Raw genomic sequence first — 16,188 nt, forward strand, 5'->3', positions numbered from 1 at the left:
TCCCTTTTCCAGTTAACCCAGCTGGGTTTTCTGGAACAGAACAGAATGGTTACCCGATTACTGAGTATTACACACTTCCTTATAAGTCAAATGGAAAGCACTGATGATCTAAATAGAATTTAGGGAACTAGTCACATATAAATATAGCCATTTATGTAAAAAAAAAAAAAAAAAAAAAAAAAGTATTCATTTCCATATAACTACATATACAAGTAACTTAAGAATTAACTTCATCAATCAAGAATAAAGGGAATCCAGAGTTTATATTTATTGCCAAAAAAAAGATGCAAGACCAAAGTAGGCACTTTCAGCTACTAACAGTGGATGAAACTATTTTGGTTTCACCTCACACACATAATTCTCTTCTCTTTTCTCTCCTCCACAGTCCATCCCCTCCCCAAATGGAGATCAAATGAAAATAGGTCCTTCTGTGAGCCAAGTGTGGGAGATAAAGATACTCAAGTTTCTGGCCATTAAGCCTGAGTTCAGTAGATATGATGCATGGTGGGATCTTATCAGCTGCTATGACAGAAAAACCAGAAACTCAGAGCAATGAAAACTCTTAATATAGAAATAAACAAGAAAGATGTGGTGAAGGTTTTTTTTTTTTAATTTCTTGGGCGGGAAAGGAAGGAGGAGAACCTCTTCTTTTTTTGTCTTTCTCGTCTACAAATTGCTTTTTCCAGTCAAAAGCAGGTCATGTAACAGTGATAGCTGCAATGTTGTATGAAAGGATGTGGAAGCAGGCACCCAGAATTCCCCTTCAGTTAGTCAGGAGCCCTGGCAAACTGTGGGACTGAGGGGATTCGGAGGGGAAGGAAGACCAGAAGCTATATTAATAGATGAACACTGAGGTAGCTTGTGATAATGAACTCTCTACATGCCAGACATTGTCACAACCCTAGAAAGTACATGCTATTATTGCCATTTCCATTTTACACAGAAGGAAAACAGATTTTTAAATGACTTGCCCAGGATCACATAGCTACTAAGTGTCTAAGATTTGAACTCAGGAAGATGAGTCTTTCTATCTCCAGACCAAAATTCAATTTATCACATTACTAGTTTTTATCCTCTTTACCTTCTTAAGCACTGGAAGCTAGAAAAAACTTGCAAAAAAAATGTAAAAATCAGATTGATTTTCATTTTCATTTACCTTTATTTATTTCAGGAAACCAATTATAGACCCCTGTCTTCCTACTCCTCATTTTACAGTTAGTAAGTACAGTGAATACTAAAGACCTAGTTAGCAAGGTACAATGCTACATATTTTGGGAGAATTATTTACATTTCAGAGCTATAAAACGCTTATCTTCCCCTGACTGAATGGAAGTTTTCTTTGAAAATCCAACTTAATATACACACAGATGGATTTTTGCCATTTTCCCTCTATTATTTACTCACCTCCCTAAGGAAAGGCTTTTCATGCTGATAAAACTGTAAAGGGGGTCTAAAGTTAATTCTCTTGTTTCCTTTGAAAGATAATAAAGGCATCTCGAATTCCCCCAAATCTGAAATGACAGCTAGGCAACTGCCACTGTTTTGTATCTTGAGTGCAGGTATATTAAGTTTAGGATGCAGAAGAAATGGTCCCTGCTCCTATCCTGAATAAATACTATTAAAACTTCTCAAAACATCTTAGCATCCACAATCCAAAGCATTCAATTCACATTATGATAGGAGTGTCTGAGGTGTTGCCCTCAGACTGGTTTATAAATTAAAGAACAGTCAGATAAATTTAGTGACACTTTTTCATACAATTTAGTCAGGAAGGGCAGTCTCAGGAAGACAGTTGGAATAAGGTGGTAATTTAGCTTTTGGGGAAAAAAGAGGGCTTGATAATGTTACCCAAGCACCATCACAAGGAGGTCATTCCCACCCTTCATGTACCTTGGATGCTCATTTTAATCTACTTGTGAAAACATATCCCTTTCTTAATGTCTCCTTCCAAGTTCTTAGGATCATAGACTTATGAGTTAGAAAGGACTCTAGATCTTTTTTTTGGGGGGGGGTCATGGAGAATACATTATGTTTTTATTTTTTATGATTTTCAATAGTATTTAATTTTTTCAAATCCATGTAAAGATTGTTTTCAACATTCATTTTTGTAAGACATTATGTTCCAAATTTTTCTCCCTCTTTTACCTCCCCCTTTCCCTAAGATAGCAAATAATATGATAGACGTTAAATATGTGCAATTCTTTTAAACATATTTCCATATTAATCATGTTGTACTAGAAAAATCAGATCAAAAAAGGAAAAAAAATGTGAAAGAAAAAACAAAAAGATGAAAATACTACGCTTCGATCCACATTCAGTCTCCATAGTTCTATCTCTGATTGCAGATGATTTTTCCATTTCACATTTATTGAAATTGCCTTGAATCACCTCATTATTGAAGAGAGCCACTTCCATCAGGATTGATCATCACATAATCTTGTTGTTCTGTTCACTTCACGCAGCATCAGTTCATTTAAATCTTTCCAGGCTTTTCTGAAATCATCCTGTTCATCATTTCTTTTAGAACAATAATATTCCATTACATTTCCATATCTGAACTTATTCAGTTATTTTCCAAATTGATGGACATCCATTCAACTTCTAGTTCCTTGTCATCACAAAATGGGCTGCTACAAACATTTTTGCATATGTGAGACCCGAAATCATTCTAACCTCATTTTAACTGCACATTTTGAACACCTGGGTGAGGCAGGGATAAAATCAAGATATTATTTGTCTTATAAACTATGTTATTAAGAAATTCTAATATGTTATAGCTCCCAAAATAGCAAGCAAACCATCGTGTGGGGGAAGATAGGGGGTGGATGTGGAAGGCACAAATTCAGGGGCTTATTTCCACTAGCAAAAAACCAAACCAAAAAAACCCCCTGTAATATAGAAACAAGGACATTCACCATTCAATCATCTTGATCCAAAACGAAGGCTAATTAAAATTATCTGAATCACTGAAAAAGGAAGAATCATCTATGTTGGGGGTAGCAGAAACAACAGAACTGGATAACTTGTAAAACCTCACTAATAATGTTGGAGGACTAAAAAGGTTTGAAAAGCAGACATTTTTATCATTCAAGTGCTGTCCATGCATGGCCTTTTGAGATATTTCAGATGCCTGTGTGGTAAACCACTCCAAATAATAAAGGTCATGGTAAACCAATTTTCCTCATTTTTAGCTACCATCCTGTTTGCATACGTGTAGACATTTTGTCTTAACATTTAAAGGCTTTTTTAGCTCCTCTTAAAACAATAATACCATTCATTTAACTCAGAGAAACAAATGGGTGCTTTAAAAAAAAATACAGATCTAGCAAAAAACGTCCATAACTGGCCACAACGGCAAGCAGCCTCAAGGCAATGATCAGGCCCCAAGATTAATGCCCCCTTAAACTCTCCCTGTCTTAATCACTTAGAGATATCACGACTTGAGGGCTTGTTTTTGTAATACACTCAGCCAATGAAAGCGGACAGCTAAGGCTTAGAGGATTAAGGGTATGAGTGTAAGGGAGGGGAGGGGGGAGTCACGTGTGTACACAGACTGAGTTCAGCCTGGCTCACAAACCTTTGGGCACTAGGCTCGGCATACTTTTTGGTAAGCTGTGATAACCTCTGTGGAGAAGCAAAGACATTGCAGCCTGATTGGACTTAAATGTCGAGGTGACTGGAAGACAAAATGTGTCCTCCTGCTATCAAATAAAACCCCAGGGTGGCATTTATTGGGTGAGTATTCCCTCCTTTCCCCCCTCTTCCCCCAAAAACACACATTGGAATTGCAGCTTATACTCTTGATCTGTAAAATTCAGTTGCAAATATCTCATATCCAGTAGGTTGAATGGGAAAGTAACCGGTTCTTTCAGATCTCTTCCCTTACACGTACACTACATATAAGTACACATGTGTATGTATGTGTACATGTTGTATATACATATATACTGTCTCATTATAATGGACTGTCATTAAATTTGCTGATGGGAGACTGTATGTAACTTTGATCTAAAGGTTATCAACCTTCTTTCCTCTTCATGCCACAGTTGTTAAATGTTAACTGCTACTGTTTCTTTAGGAATTAGTATGGTTATCATGAAAGGCTTTTTCTGACAAGTCAAGGGTCTTGTGCGTAATTCATGGTTGATGTGTCCATCCTTTTATTATAATTTTTTAAACCCTGAATCTTAGGGGATATCTTTGGAAGGATGATGTGGAATTTATTGGTTTCCTGAAGCAAAAAGAAAGGATTTGTTCTGAAAAGACAAGCTAATTTATTTCAAAGAAAGATGGTGGTCTATAATACACCACCATCATATCATACCTGCAACAGATATTTAGTGTTTTTTACTATTGGAGAAAATGTTAAATCAGTCATCCTTGATTAACTAATTCCAATCCAGGTTTATGGTAATTAAATTAGCAACAGGGCAATTCATTCTGAACCTGAAGCACATCATTGATAGAAGATGCACTTATAAGAGGACTTCTGCCTACTTAGAAATCCTAAAATTGATCTTAAATGAGAAGTCAAATCTACCTAACAGTTGGACAGAGACAAAAAGCTCTCCTACCTTTTATGTGGGATTCTCTGTAAGTGTACTTTTTGTGGGGGAAAAAAATCAAAAGGAATAAAAACCAAGGAAGTGAAATGACTGGTTTAATAGCTTTTACAAAATGTGTAAGCCATGGATCTGAGACTACCTTTTTTAGAACTGGCATAATTCTTGATTTTGGCAGGAGACACAGCTAAAAATTCTTGAACTTAGGACAAATTAATTTGGGAAGTGGGGTGAGAATAAGGGTAGATGGACAGATTGCAGTGGGTACAGCTGTGCTTGGAAAAGGGACAGTCTATCATTTCCCTCTTCTCTAGCCCATAACATTTTTTTTCTTCCCTTCCAAGGGCCCACTTTTTCCAAAGGGGAATGATCTGGCAGTCCTTTAAGGAACAAGGATGGTGGTCTTCAGACCTCTTGCAGGGGAGAAGTAAATTCCCTTTCTGGTACCAGGACAAAACAGGCATCTCATCCTAGTAATAGCTCTAAGCTCCAAAAAAACAGTAGTATCTCAGATATCCAAATGGACATTTTCTTGGAACAAAAATTTTACATTTGTCTTTTAGCACAAAAAGTTTCTTGATATGGTAGAATAAAGTTCTTAGGAAGAATGTAAAAGTCATTTAGCAGTGAGTGGTGGGTCATAATCACATCTGAAGCTATGAGAGAAGATGGTAAATTTATGACAGTAGGCATATGTGTTTTTAAGCTAGGATGGAAAAACTGATTAGACCTATTTCATAATTCATGTGCAAGATACTTGCAATATACACAGGCTATATATATATATGTACCATGCTAGCAGCAATATGTCTATATAACTGACAGGAGGGATACAACTGTGCTAGTTTTTACTGTGTATATATCCATGTGTGTAAAACTATTCCCAAAGGGAAAAGCTAAGTACTTCTGGAAGCTGCATTTACTCTCTCAGGCCGCACGAGTACCATGTGGTATACTCAAGCAGTAATTGACTAAATGGTCATTTAATTACACTGTCAGACCACTAAACAGTACCCTTGCGGCCTAAGAGAGTTAATGTAGCTTCCCCAAATGTCTGACTTACCTTAAGGGAGCAATTAACCCACTGAAAGAATCTGGTCCACTCTGCATATCAGAACAGGAAAAAAAAAAAGAAAAGATATATATATATATATATATATATATCTTTTTTTTTTTTTTAGCCACTGTTTAATATGATTCTTCCCTGTTTGCTGACTCCCATAATTCATTGATATATTTAAGCCAGGGTTTTCACTCTGACCATTTCCTTGTCCTATTTGATCCCCCCACAAAGTCATTAGATTGCATTTGTGAAAGTATGACCACAAGCATAGGTTATATGATTTCATTACGGGAATAAGCCAAACAAGACGACAGTCCAGGAGGAGGAAAGGTAGAATTTTAACTAGTAGGAGGAATCATGTTTCTTTTATCTGAATTGCCAAAATCTGGGACTGATGAAGGCAAAGTTCAGTACCAAAAGACTGAATTAGTCTGTGTTGAGGAGTAAAACAAAAAAACAAAAAACAAAACTTCAATAACAGAGAAGGGAATACAGTGAAATAAATCAAGTGTCATGTGCATTCATTTTGTATAGGAGCACCCCATTACTCCCTTTCCACCCACACATTCCAAAGTGAGAGAGTCCAAGTGTTTTCCATTTTTAAAATTAACCTAGTGAAACCTGGAGAAACAACTGTTTCTATTGGACCAAATGTGAAAAGTAAAAATAATCTTGCTAGGTCTCCTTTCCCAAGAATCACCAATTCAGTATTACCTTATATCTTTGAGATTAGACCATCACTATACCCTGCCAGAGATGGCAGACTCATGATGTCACAACAGCTGTGACTGAAGCTTCTATCATTTTCAGCAGAACCCCTGTGACTTTCCTAGGAAATCAGTCTAAGCTGGACTAACACTGCAAACTCTCAAGAGGTCTTAGAAACCAAAGAACTAAGAACCAAGGGAGAAATCGGTATTTAGTAAACACTGTTCTTAGCTCCAAAGGCGTGTCCTTTGGTCAACTGGTCTAAAGTGGTCTGATTGGCAAGGGAACTCCACAAACTTTGGTTACTCAAGGGTTATTTTTAAATTTGTTTCCATGGAACCACACCAGGGTAGTGTGGTTCAATAGAAACAACATGAAACTAAAACTTGTTAGACTGTGACTCTGATATAACTAGTATGACTGAGCAATAGCTTTCTCTGTCTGAGCCTCAGTTTCCTTATCTGTAAAACAGGGAGACTGGATATGTTAAACTCAAAGGCCTTTTCCAGCTCTCAATTATGAGCCCATTTCCCAGGTGAGTTTCAGTCGTATCATTTCAGAGTTTGGAAATGGAAAAAAGCAGAATGCCATTAAACCAAAACAATTTAGATACTTAATGAGTCATATATCATTACACTGAAGGCACTGTATACAAGATGTAAATCAGCACAAGTTAGCACTCTATATTAAGAAGATGTATGAAAGCAACAACTTATCAGCCTTTCCAAAGAATCTGTCTTAGTGAAGTGTGTTAATTGAGGCTAAAGCCTCCACCTATTATTACAAAAGTAAACAAACATGTAATGGCAACTTTTAAAATTATTCTTGCTCATTTCAAGACACTTGTTTGGAATTATTTTGGACTAAAGTATTAAAGCATATTAATCCCATAAAAAGATCTGAAAAACTTAATTTGCAAAGTATTTTATTTATAATAGTTCCTTTTCTTAACTAACACAGTACCAGGCACATAGTGTTTGGTGACTGAGTGAGTCAATCAGCAATTATTTATTAAGCACTTGCAGGGTGTTAGGCCCTAAACTAATATAAAGGCTTCAAGAACCTTAAAGTGTTAAATAAAAGGTCGTTTTTACATATTATGTGTGTATACATGAAACATGCTTCATAATAATTTATGTGTTCTATAAATATCCAGAGAGTTCTCTTTGGTATAGGATCTTTTTCCATTTAGTCTACTGATAAAGATAAAATCATAAGGTTTTAGCTAAATTGACTGAATTATCTTTGTGGCAAGGAAGCACACAAATCTCTGATTGATTCTCTATCATGCCTCCTAAGACTGAGATTCCTGAATCTTCTTAGGATGCCAAGTTTATTCCCACCCTCCTCTAACAAATGACTTTTCCTTTCATTTTATTGAGAAGACTGAAGCCATCCCCATTAGCTCCTTCATTTATCCTTCTCCGTAATTGAGGACAATTGCAATAAAATGTATTATGGATCTTCAAGAACTCAGTGGACCTGGGTTCACATCTTGTTTCTTTCACTTATCACTTGTGCAATGCTGGGCAAATAAATGAATTTCTTTGAATTCAGTTTCTCATCTGTAAAACAAAAATTGATCTAGATGTCTTTTAAGGTCCTTTTTAACCCTGTATCTATACTCCTATGATCATTCAGAGAATGAGGTGATGAGTTCTCTTCCTTGCCAAAGCTAAACCTTTCAAGTATGCTTTGGATCCCATTCACTCCATGATTTCCATCCATCATTTTCTTCATCCACTCTTCAATCTCTCCCTCTCTTTGCTCTAGACTCTATTTACAAACCAAGCTTAGGTCTCAGCAGCCTTAAAAACAAAAAACTCTCTATTCTGCCTTGCTATTTGCTCAAACTATTTGTCCTTCTCTTTTTCTTATCTATCTCAACATCCTCAATATCCATTCACTATTCAACCCCTCCAATCCAGTTCCCCCTTTACCAGCTTATGAAATTGCTCTTAAAAGGTTACCAAAACCTTTTTCATTTTAGTCAAACCTCTACAACTTTTCTCAAGACATCTGAAACACCTGATACTAACAGCCACACCACACCCTCTAGTATTTTCTCCTTCCAAAGAGCTTTCCTGTTCCTTTTTCCTTCATGATTTAAAATTCCTCCTCCAATTTCTATGTGGTTATGTGAGGACACATTCAGATCTTTGTCCTCCACCCTACTGTGTGTTTTCTAAAAAAGTTCTCCCTTGTGGATCTCATCATTTGGACCTTAATGCTTAAAACATTAGCTATCTTTGACTTTTCCATCTCCCTCATTTCTCGCATCAAAAAAAAAAAAAAAAATTGTAGAAAGGAAGGAAATATAGCAAATAAAGTACTAGACCTGGAGTCAAGAAAATCTGAGTTCAAATTGGGCCTCAGATGCTTATTAGCTGTGTGATTCTGGACAAGTTACTTAGATGGTGTATGGGGTTTTGGGTGTTCGGGAGGGCTACTACCTCAGGTGTGAGGGCTTGCTGAGCCCTTTTGAAGGATTTTTATCTACTTTTAGTGTGCACCTTCACCCAAATCTTATCTGTGGCTTTAGCCTGTAGCATGTTCAGTAGCCACATCCCAGTAAACCATCTCAGCAGATGGGCTAACTCAGGTTGAAAGTATCTAATAGACCTCAAACCAGTTGGTGAATTAGAGGAATGCCAATCCCAAGCATTTGTGAAGACTTTCTCTGGTTGAATAAATAGATGAGAATGTGTTCCAATAGCCTATGGAGTACTTGGAGCATCCAAGATGCCAAAGTCATCCACTGTATCCCAAGCCATCAGTGTTTGCCTTGACTTTTGTACTGCCACTGGATTTTGATGACTCAGGAAGAGAGAGTGGGGCTGCAAATTTTGTGCAATTCTGCCTTGCTTAAATTCAACACATGTGCTAGTCAAGATATCACCCATGATGTCATTGGCCTTCTTCAGAAATAAAGGATCAATAACAACTTAAGCTATGTTTGTCTCATTATCAACTGTAAAGTGAGGATGATAATAGCACCTATCTACTAGAATTGTGAGGATTAAATGAGATAATATTTATAAAATGTTTAGCATAGTGTCTGGCAAACTCTACAAATGTTAGATATCTTATTTCCTATGAATTCTGTCATATCTGTCTAGTCTCTCACCACTCAACTCTGGCCCTTACTGATGTGGGTTGTGCTCCTTTTAAGAAACTAATCCTTTCAGATTGATTTATTCCTTTCTGATTCCCAGCCCTTCCTAGAAGATGCATTATCAATTCAAGAAGCTAGGACCTTTGATTCACAAATTCTATCAAAAGCACCCTTTTGAATTCCAATAGGAGATCCAGGCTCTCACAACCTCCACCCAGATCTGAGCTAACTTGGGACATCACCCACAGGCCCCTTTAGCTATAAAAGAGCCAAGCTGGAGTTCTCTCTTTGCAGAGGTTCCTAACATGGCAGCCTTACACCTGGCATGCCAAGGATCTCTGTCCACTGGAATCCTGTTTCTGGTGCCCTTTTATCTCTACTTTCACCTTTTACTAACTAGACTTTAACTTTACTTCCAAACCCCATAATAAACCTCCTTTATCATTCTAGGTTTTCGGGTCTGTAAATTCCTTTACTGGGGATTCTGCGCCCCCACTAAACCTCATTTAATTCCGTATCCTTGTGCCGAATCCAAAGGAGTTGCAGGAGAGCTCTATTTGACTCCTTGTATCCTGAACCTGCCTCTGGACCTCAATTAACCCTAATTTCATTTTGTTACCCCAATTCTAAATCTCATCATTACTACTTCTCATCTGCACTATTATAGTAAGATTTCTAATTGGTCTCCCTGTCTTCAGTCTTTTCCCTCTCCAATTCATCCTTCAAGTAGCTATCAACGTAATTTTTTCTAATGCAGAGATCCAACTATATCAATGCTTTATTCAACAGCCTTCAAGGATTCCACATTGTTTGTAGAGAACAAAATAAAACCTTTTAGCTTGGCATTTAAGGCTATCCGTAATCTATCATCAATTTACCTTTTCAGATTTATTTCAGAAATATTTACTTCCTATCAAGCATATTATATTGTTGCTAAGCAGAACTTGTTTTTGAATTTTTGCACATCTAACTAGGTCAATGTCCTATGCCTGAAAAGTTCTCCTTCCTCATTTCTGACAACTGAAATCCTTCTCTTCCTTCAAAGTCATACCTAAGATACTCCCTACACAAAAGCTTCCCTTATTCCCCAAGCTGATCTCTCCATTCTCAAATTTTCCTATACTATTTTTAATGGATCTCTCCTTCAATCTTCATATTCTATTCTACCTAGTACAATACTGATGTGTGTAATAAAAGCTCTTATTTATATAGCATTTTATACAATGTTTTGAGTGACTTTCCCCTCCCCACCTTAGAATTTAAGCTCCTTCAGGATAAGGACCTTGTCATATGACATTCCTAAATTCTCACAAGATAATAATGCTTCCCCCAAGGGTACTGCCTAATAAAAATTGGCTGAATTAACAACTGCAGATTGAGACCTAAATCCAGGATCCTAACCACTGTTTAGCCCATTTACGAAGAAGCTACTCTTCAGAAAGAATTCCTTGTATTGGTGGATTTCAAGCCATTTCTATTATATATTCCTTTTATGATCCTTGGATTTTATCATAGTTTATTTGGTTGTCTGTAGTCATTATTCTCAGGGAAGTTCTTTTATTAGATCTGATTTTTCCTGAATTTGATTTACCAGAACATATTTTATCAAACCCTGCTATACCTTAGGAAATAAAAGATCTAAATCAATGGTTCTATTCTTACTCAAAGTAATAAAATAGAATATCTGAACTAATGCATACAGGTTAAGACTGCTTAGTTCTACAAGTTGGAGACTTTATAGGTAAATAATGTACATCATCATGGGGAGAGAATTCTATTAATCTGGAGCTAAATTTCAGATATTATATGCGGTTCCCAAATGTCACTTATATTTTTGAGGTTCATTTTCAAGACTCACATGACAAATAAGATTTCGAGACACTAGAGTGTTCTTTTCTTCTCACAATTTCAGTTTCCTTCAAAAGCAATGAATACAAGAAACAAACACATATCTTCTAACTTTAAACTAGAAAATATATATATATATAAACCTTCACTTTCTCTACTGAAACATTAGCCTATAACACAAATATTCTAAAGAATAGGAAAGCTATTGAAAACTCTTTAAGTATCACAAGAGGGGCATAATGTTACTAATAGAATATAAACTTTGGTACATATTACTGTTAACATTCACTCTCTCCTGGTTATTTCACTGCTCTTTCTTCTCTTGCCCACCCTCACCCCCCTCAAATTAAACTGAATGTTTATACTTTATACTTGGGCTCATGCTGCTTCATCAACCTACTTCTCTCCTTCATGAGTTTTCTCATTTGTTTCAGATGATCATAAAAGTTAAGTGGACTAAACCTCCTTCTATCATATGATAATCAAAAGTTAAAAAAAAAAAGATTTTAAAATAAGGTATAGGGATTCATATCTAGACTTTAAAAATATCTGATTTGATAGCTAAAGGGGCTCTTTGTAAACTCTATTTGGGACTAAATTCGACAGAAAAACCACATGGCATGTACTTTCAACCACAAACAACACCATGAAAGTAAAGCTTTGCTCAAAAATGCCTTGAGATATAAAAATAAGAGGTAGAGCAAAGATCAAGCCAACATCCTTTTTGTATCCTGTGTTATATTACACAGTACACACACGGCTTTTGTTATAACCCAGAAAGTCTTTAAGCAGATAGATCATATTCTTGTTTTCCAACTATTATCAAGACAATTCTTAAAAACAGGCTTTTTTACTGCCTTTCAGCATGGAAAAAACTGCCTGGGACAGTGACAGCCATTATCCCACTAAATTGAGTAGGCAGTAGAAACTCTCATTTTTGCCACAGGACCTTCCTGAGCATCATCAGGAAAAGGGTGACTTCATTAAAAACATCATCTTTTCACCTGCCACCAAGTGTTAAAAGTCTGCTTTCACACTCTCTGACCCAACCACACCATTGTGGGGCTCCCTCAGATCAGTGAGCAAAGACATGGTTCTGTTTGTGTTGCTGGTTTGCCTGGAAACCTTTATTCTGCTGTTGATCATTCCTAGAGCGTAGTTACCATCCAGCTCTCTAATTCTGAGCCTATTTCACCATGGGAGATTCTGCTACAGACAGTGAAATGTATAGCTGCTGAGTCACTGGGTCAGCCCTCACTTACTTTATTGATAGGAAATTGCAAAGGGCTAGATGGTGGCTTCCAGGAAAACCACTATTTCTGTTGGCAGGGATTGTCGCCTTTTAAGGTTGATGCCAAAGTTCAGAGGGACTTCTGCCCTAAAAATCTAAGCAGTGGTCAATACCAGAAGTAAATTTTTTTTTCCTTAAGAATTATTGTTTCTTAAGGATGAAGACTGGTACTATTTCATTGTGTGAAAATTGGGGTTCCACAAACCAAATTATGACCTAAGTACTCTGAGATCACCTTTGAAGGAATTAACATTAGTCCATAATCCTGAGAAATGGGACCTTAATGTTTTATATCCCTAGAACACAGAACAAATGATCATGAAGGAAGCAAAAGAGGGAAGGGGAAACTAAAACATTATTCAGAAAGGAGCAGGGCAACTCATTTTATGTAAAACTGGCTCTTCTCTCACTTTTTCTAAGCTACAAAAGAATACTCACTCGTTCATTCTGAAAGAGCTGTTTCTGGTCTAGTGAGGACATCCTTATTCACTGCCATTGCCAAATCAGCGCAATTGTAGGGAATTCTTGATTACTAGTTCATAATGTAGATAAAGCAAAAACAATTCAAATAAATAAACTCGCCTGGATTCAAGTGCTGCTTCTGACACATTGACCTTGGGTAAAAGTCACTTGAAGTAACTAAAACTTTTTGGATTTGAATGCTGACCTCCATAATTAAAGGGAGTTCCCATATGCCAATGAAATCATAGGTCCAGCCTCATCTCTGTTCTTGGCTCAAGAATTAATTCAATTCAATTAGCATTTATTAAGTGCCTACCATGTGCCAGGTACTCTGGTATAGAGGATGCAGAAAGAGGCAAAAAGAGCAGACATTGCTCTTAAAGAGCTTACAGTCTAATGGGGGAGATAATATGCAAAAAAGTGATGTATAGGGAATAATTAAAAGAGGGAAAGTCCTGAAACAAAGGCTTCCTACAGATGGTGAGATTATACTTGGGACTTTGGATTCGGTAACAAAATATCAAAAGCTTCATAGAAGAAGCTGATTGAAAAACCAGTGACTTCTCTTTAGAAAGGGAACTGGGTTCCACAAATGGTCATGTAAACCATAAGACTTTACAATGAGTATTCAATGAGGTAAACAAATTAAAAATAATAACACCTTATACTTCCTTGTAACCTCTCATCCAAGGAGCTAAAAGTACCCACCAAACATTAATTAGGTATCACCCCACCCTTGTGGAGGCAGCTGGCTTATTATTATACTTATTTTACAGGGAGGCAGAAAGAGGTTGAGTGATTTGCCTAAGGTCATCCTACAAGTCAGTGGCAAAGCCCAGATGGCAGTGTTCCACACTGGCTGGTTCTGAAGGTACCACAAATATGGCAGTCATGCATTGGTCCTTGATAGGTCTCACTATTCTATGACTCTTGGCGTTGTTCTAAGATGCTTCATATTCATCTTTCAAGTAACTCGAAGTACTAAAATTATTGGGCACATCTTAGATGGATAGTGGATAGAAAGCTGGGCTAGAGTCAGGAAGATTTATCTTCCTGAGTTCAGATCTGAGTAACTTTACCATCTGCTTTAGTTTCCTCATCTTTAAAATGAGCTGGAGAGGAAATGGCAAACTATTCCAATATCTTTGCCAACAAAGACCCATATGGGGTCATAAAGAATCGGTCATAATTGAAATTATTGAACAACTTTCTGGGATCTCTGGACCCTCTTCTTGCCTACATGATCACAACTTCCCTTTTGTCCCTCCAAACTTCTCTCTCTCTCTCTCTCTCTCTCTCTCTCTCTCTCTCTCTCTCTCTCTCTCTCTCTCTCTCTCTCTCTCTCTCTCTCTCTCTTGTCTCTCTCTCTCACACAAATACACACACACAGAGCATCAGCTGTACAGATTGAACTGGTTCCTATTAAAAATTCAGATTCTAACCCATACCTTCACATAGGTTAACCCTTATTCCCAGGCTGCTCTTAATAGTCAAAGCTTTTCTCTAGCCTGCTGCTTAAGCAGCTGCTAAAGGGAGTGACCAATAGACCATTTGCAGCTGCTTAAATAGCAGGGCATAGGGAGGAAAGTTGTCTATTGAAAGCCAAGGTGGAGAGAGTTCAGTATATACCTAGGATAGATACATGGCTAGATATAGATAGACAGATAGATAGATAGATAAACAGATAATGTGTTTGCACTGTGTATACCAGTATAATGTGTTTATATAGTTTTTCTGTTTACCTATCTCAAATTCGATTTGAGTGCATTTTTAAAATTAACTTTAAAAAGATAACAAAACATATTTAGAAATTTATTGAGAAATTTCCTTAAAGCAACTTCATAGGTCCAGCCCCCCCCCCAAAAAAAAAAAAAAAAATCATAGGATTAGAGACAGAAAAGTTACACACATACACACACACATACACACAACAGACTGGACCTGTGGTTTTAATAGTATATCTAACTCTCAGGTGAGGAAATTCCCTTTGGTGGTATAAATCTGTTCCTTATATATAGTCTTGGAGAGTTACCTTTACCCTAGGATCTAGGTTCTAGAGCACTGAGAAGGAAAGGGCTCTTACTAAGTGATATGTTTTATATGTATAAGATGCAGGCCTTGAACCCAAAGCTTCCTGGCTTTGAGACTGGCGGGTTGACTCTTGTAATACAGGGAAAATTCTCTCATTTTTTCAGAGGAAGAAACAGGCCTGGAAAAAGGAGGTGATAGCCTGGGTCACAAAGATAGCAAATGCTAGAAATAGGTCCAGATGTTTTTCTGGTGTTTTTACCACTAGGTTATCTGGCCTCCCTTGTCATTACTTTTGTTGTTAGAATTATAATAGCATTAATAACAGCCAATATTTATACACTACTTTAAAGCTTGTAAAGAGATTTAGATATTATGTGTGTGTGGATATAGTGAGAGAAAAGAAGGGAACATATGTATATACTCTAATTTGATCCATGCAACAACCTTATGAAGAAGATGCTATCATTATCCCCATTTTACAGGTGATGAAACCAAGGAAGAGAGATTATGTGACTTGTCTAATGTCACGCAGACTCTCTATCCTTGATTTGGGAGCAGTATTTTATCAATTTTTTAAAAAAGAGCAACTTCTTTACCAAAATAATCTCTCACACTGATTTCTCATCTATTCCTCCTATATCTTTAATAAGTTCTCTCCTCTTTATTTCCTATGTCCTTCATCTTTTTTTGTATATTCTCCCATAATAGTCCCAGATGACTACAAGAACTTTCTCCTAAAAATTTTTCCAATGCCTCAGGCTCCAAGAGACAAATATTACATCTAGTTCTGTAACCTACACAGCTTCTGAAATATCATTAGGGACTTGGTAAATATGATTATTGCAATTACTAACCCCACCACCACCACCACCACCATCTCATGCCAGATCTCCATGTCTGGATTTCTGGTTTCATCTTCATCCTCTGTATCCTAATTAGCACCTTCAAATATTAGTCATCCTGGAGAACCTTTCTTATATTGGATCATAGACTTACAGCTATAAAGGACCTTGGAGGACATCTCTCCCAACCCTCTTATTTCACAGATGAGGAAATTGGGTCCAGAGATGCTAAATTACTTGTTCAATTCATTACACATTCAGTAATT

The 16,188-nt window shown here is 36.9% G+C and overlaps 2 protein-coding genes across 5 annotated transcripts in view; one reads left to right on the forward strand and one right to left on the reverse strand.

Moving 5' to 3' along the window:
• The window catches only part of CHLSN (cholesin), a 342,470-nt gene that overhangs the window by 163,408 nt on the left and 162,874 nt on the right, over positions 1 to 16,188 (reverse strand). The gene's annotated exons all lie outside the window — the stretch shown is intronic.
• GPR146 (G protein-coupled receptor 146) overlaps positions 1 to 16,188 on the forward strand; it is an 85,042-nt gene that overhangs the window by 52,883 nt on the left and 15,971 nt on the right. The window contains exon 1 of one of the 3 annotated variants that reach the window (XM_074281117.1): positions 3,578 to 3,735. The exons of the other annotated variants lie outside the window; for them this stretch is intronic. The gene's annotated coding sequence lies outside the window, so the exon portion shown is untranslated. Of the gene's footprint in view, positions 1 to 3,577; positions 3,736 to 16,188 lie in introns of those variants that run through there. 3 annotated transcript variants of the gene reach the window in all.

The sequence above is a fragment of the Sminthopsis crassicaudata genome, chromosome 1 (genome assembly GCF_048593235.1).
Source record: "Sminthopsis crassicaudata isolate SCR6 chromosome 1, ASM4859323v1, whole genome shotgun sequence".
Lineage (NCBI taxonomy): Eukaryota > Metazoa > Chordata > Mammalia > Dasyuromorphia > Dasyuridae > Sminthopsis > Sminthopsis crassicaudata.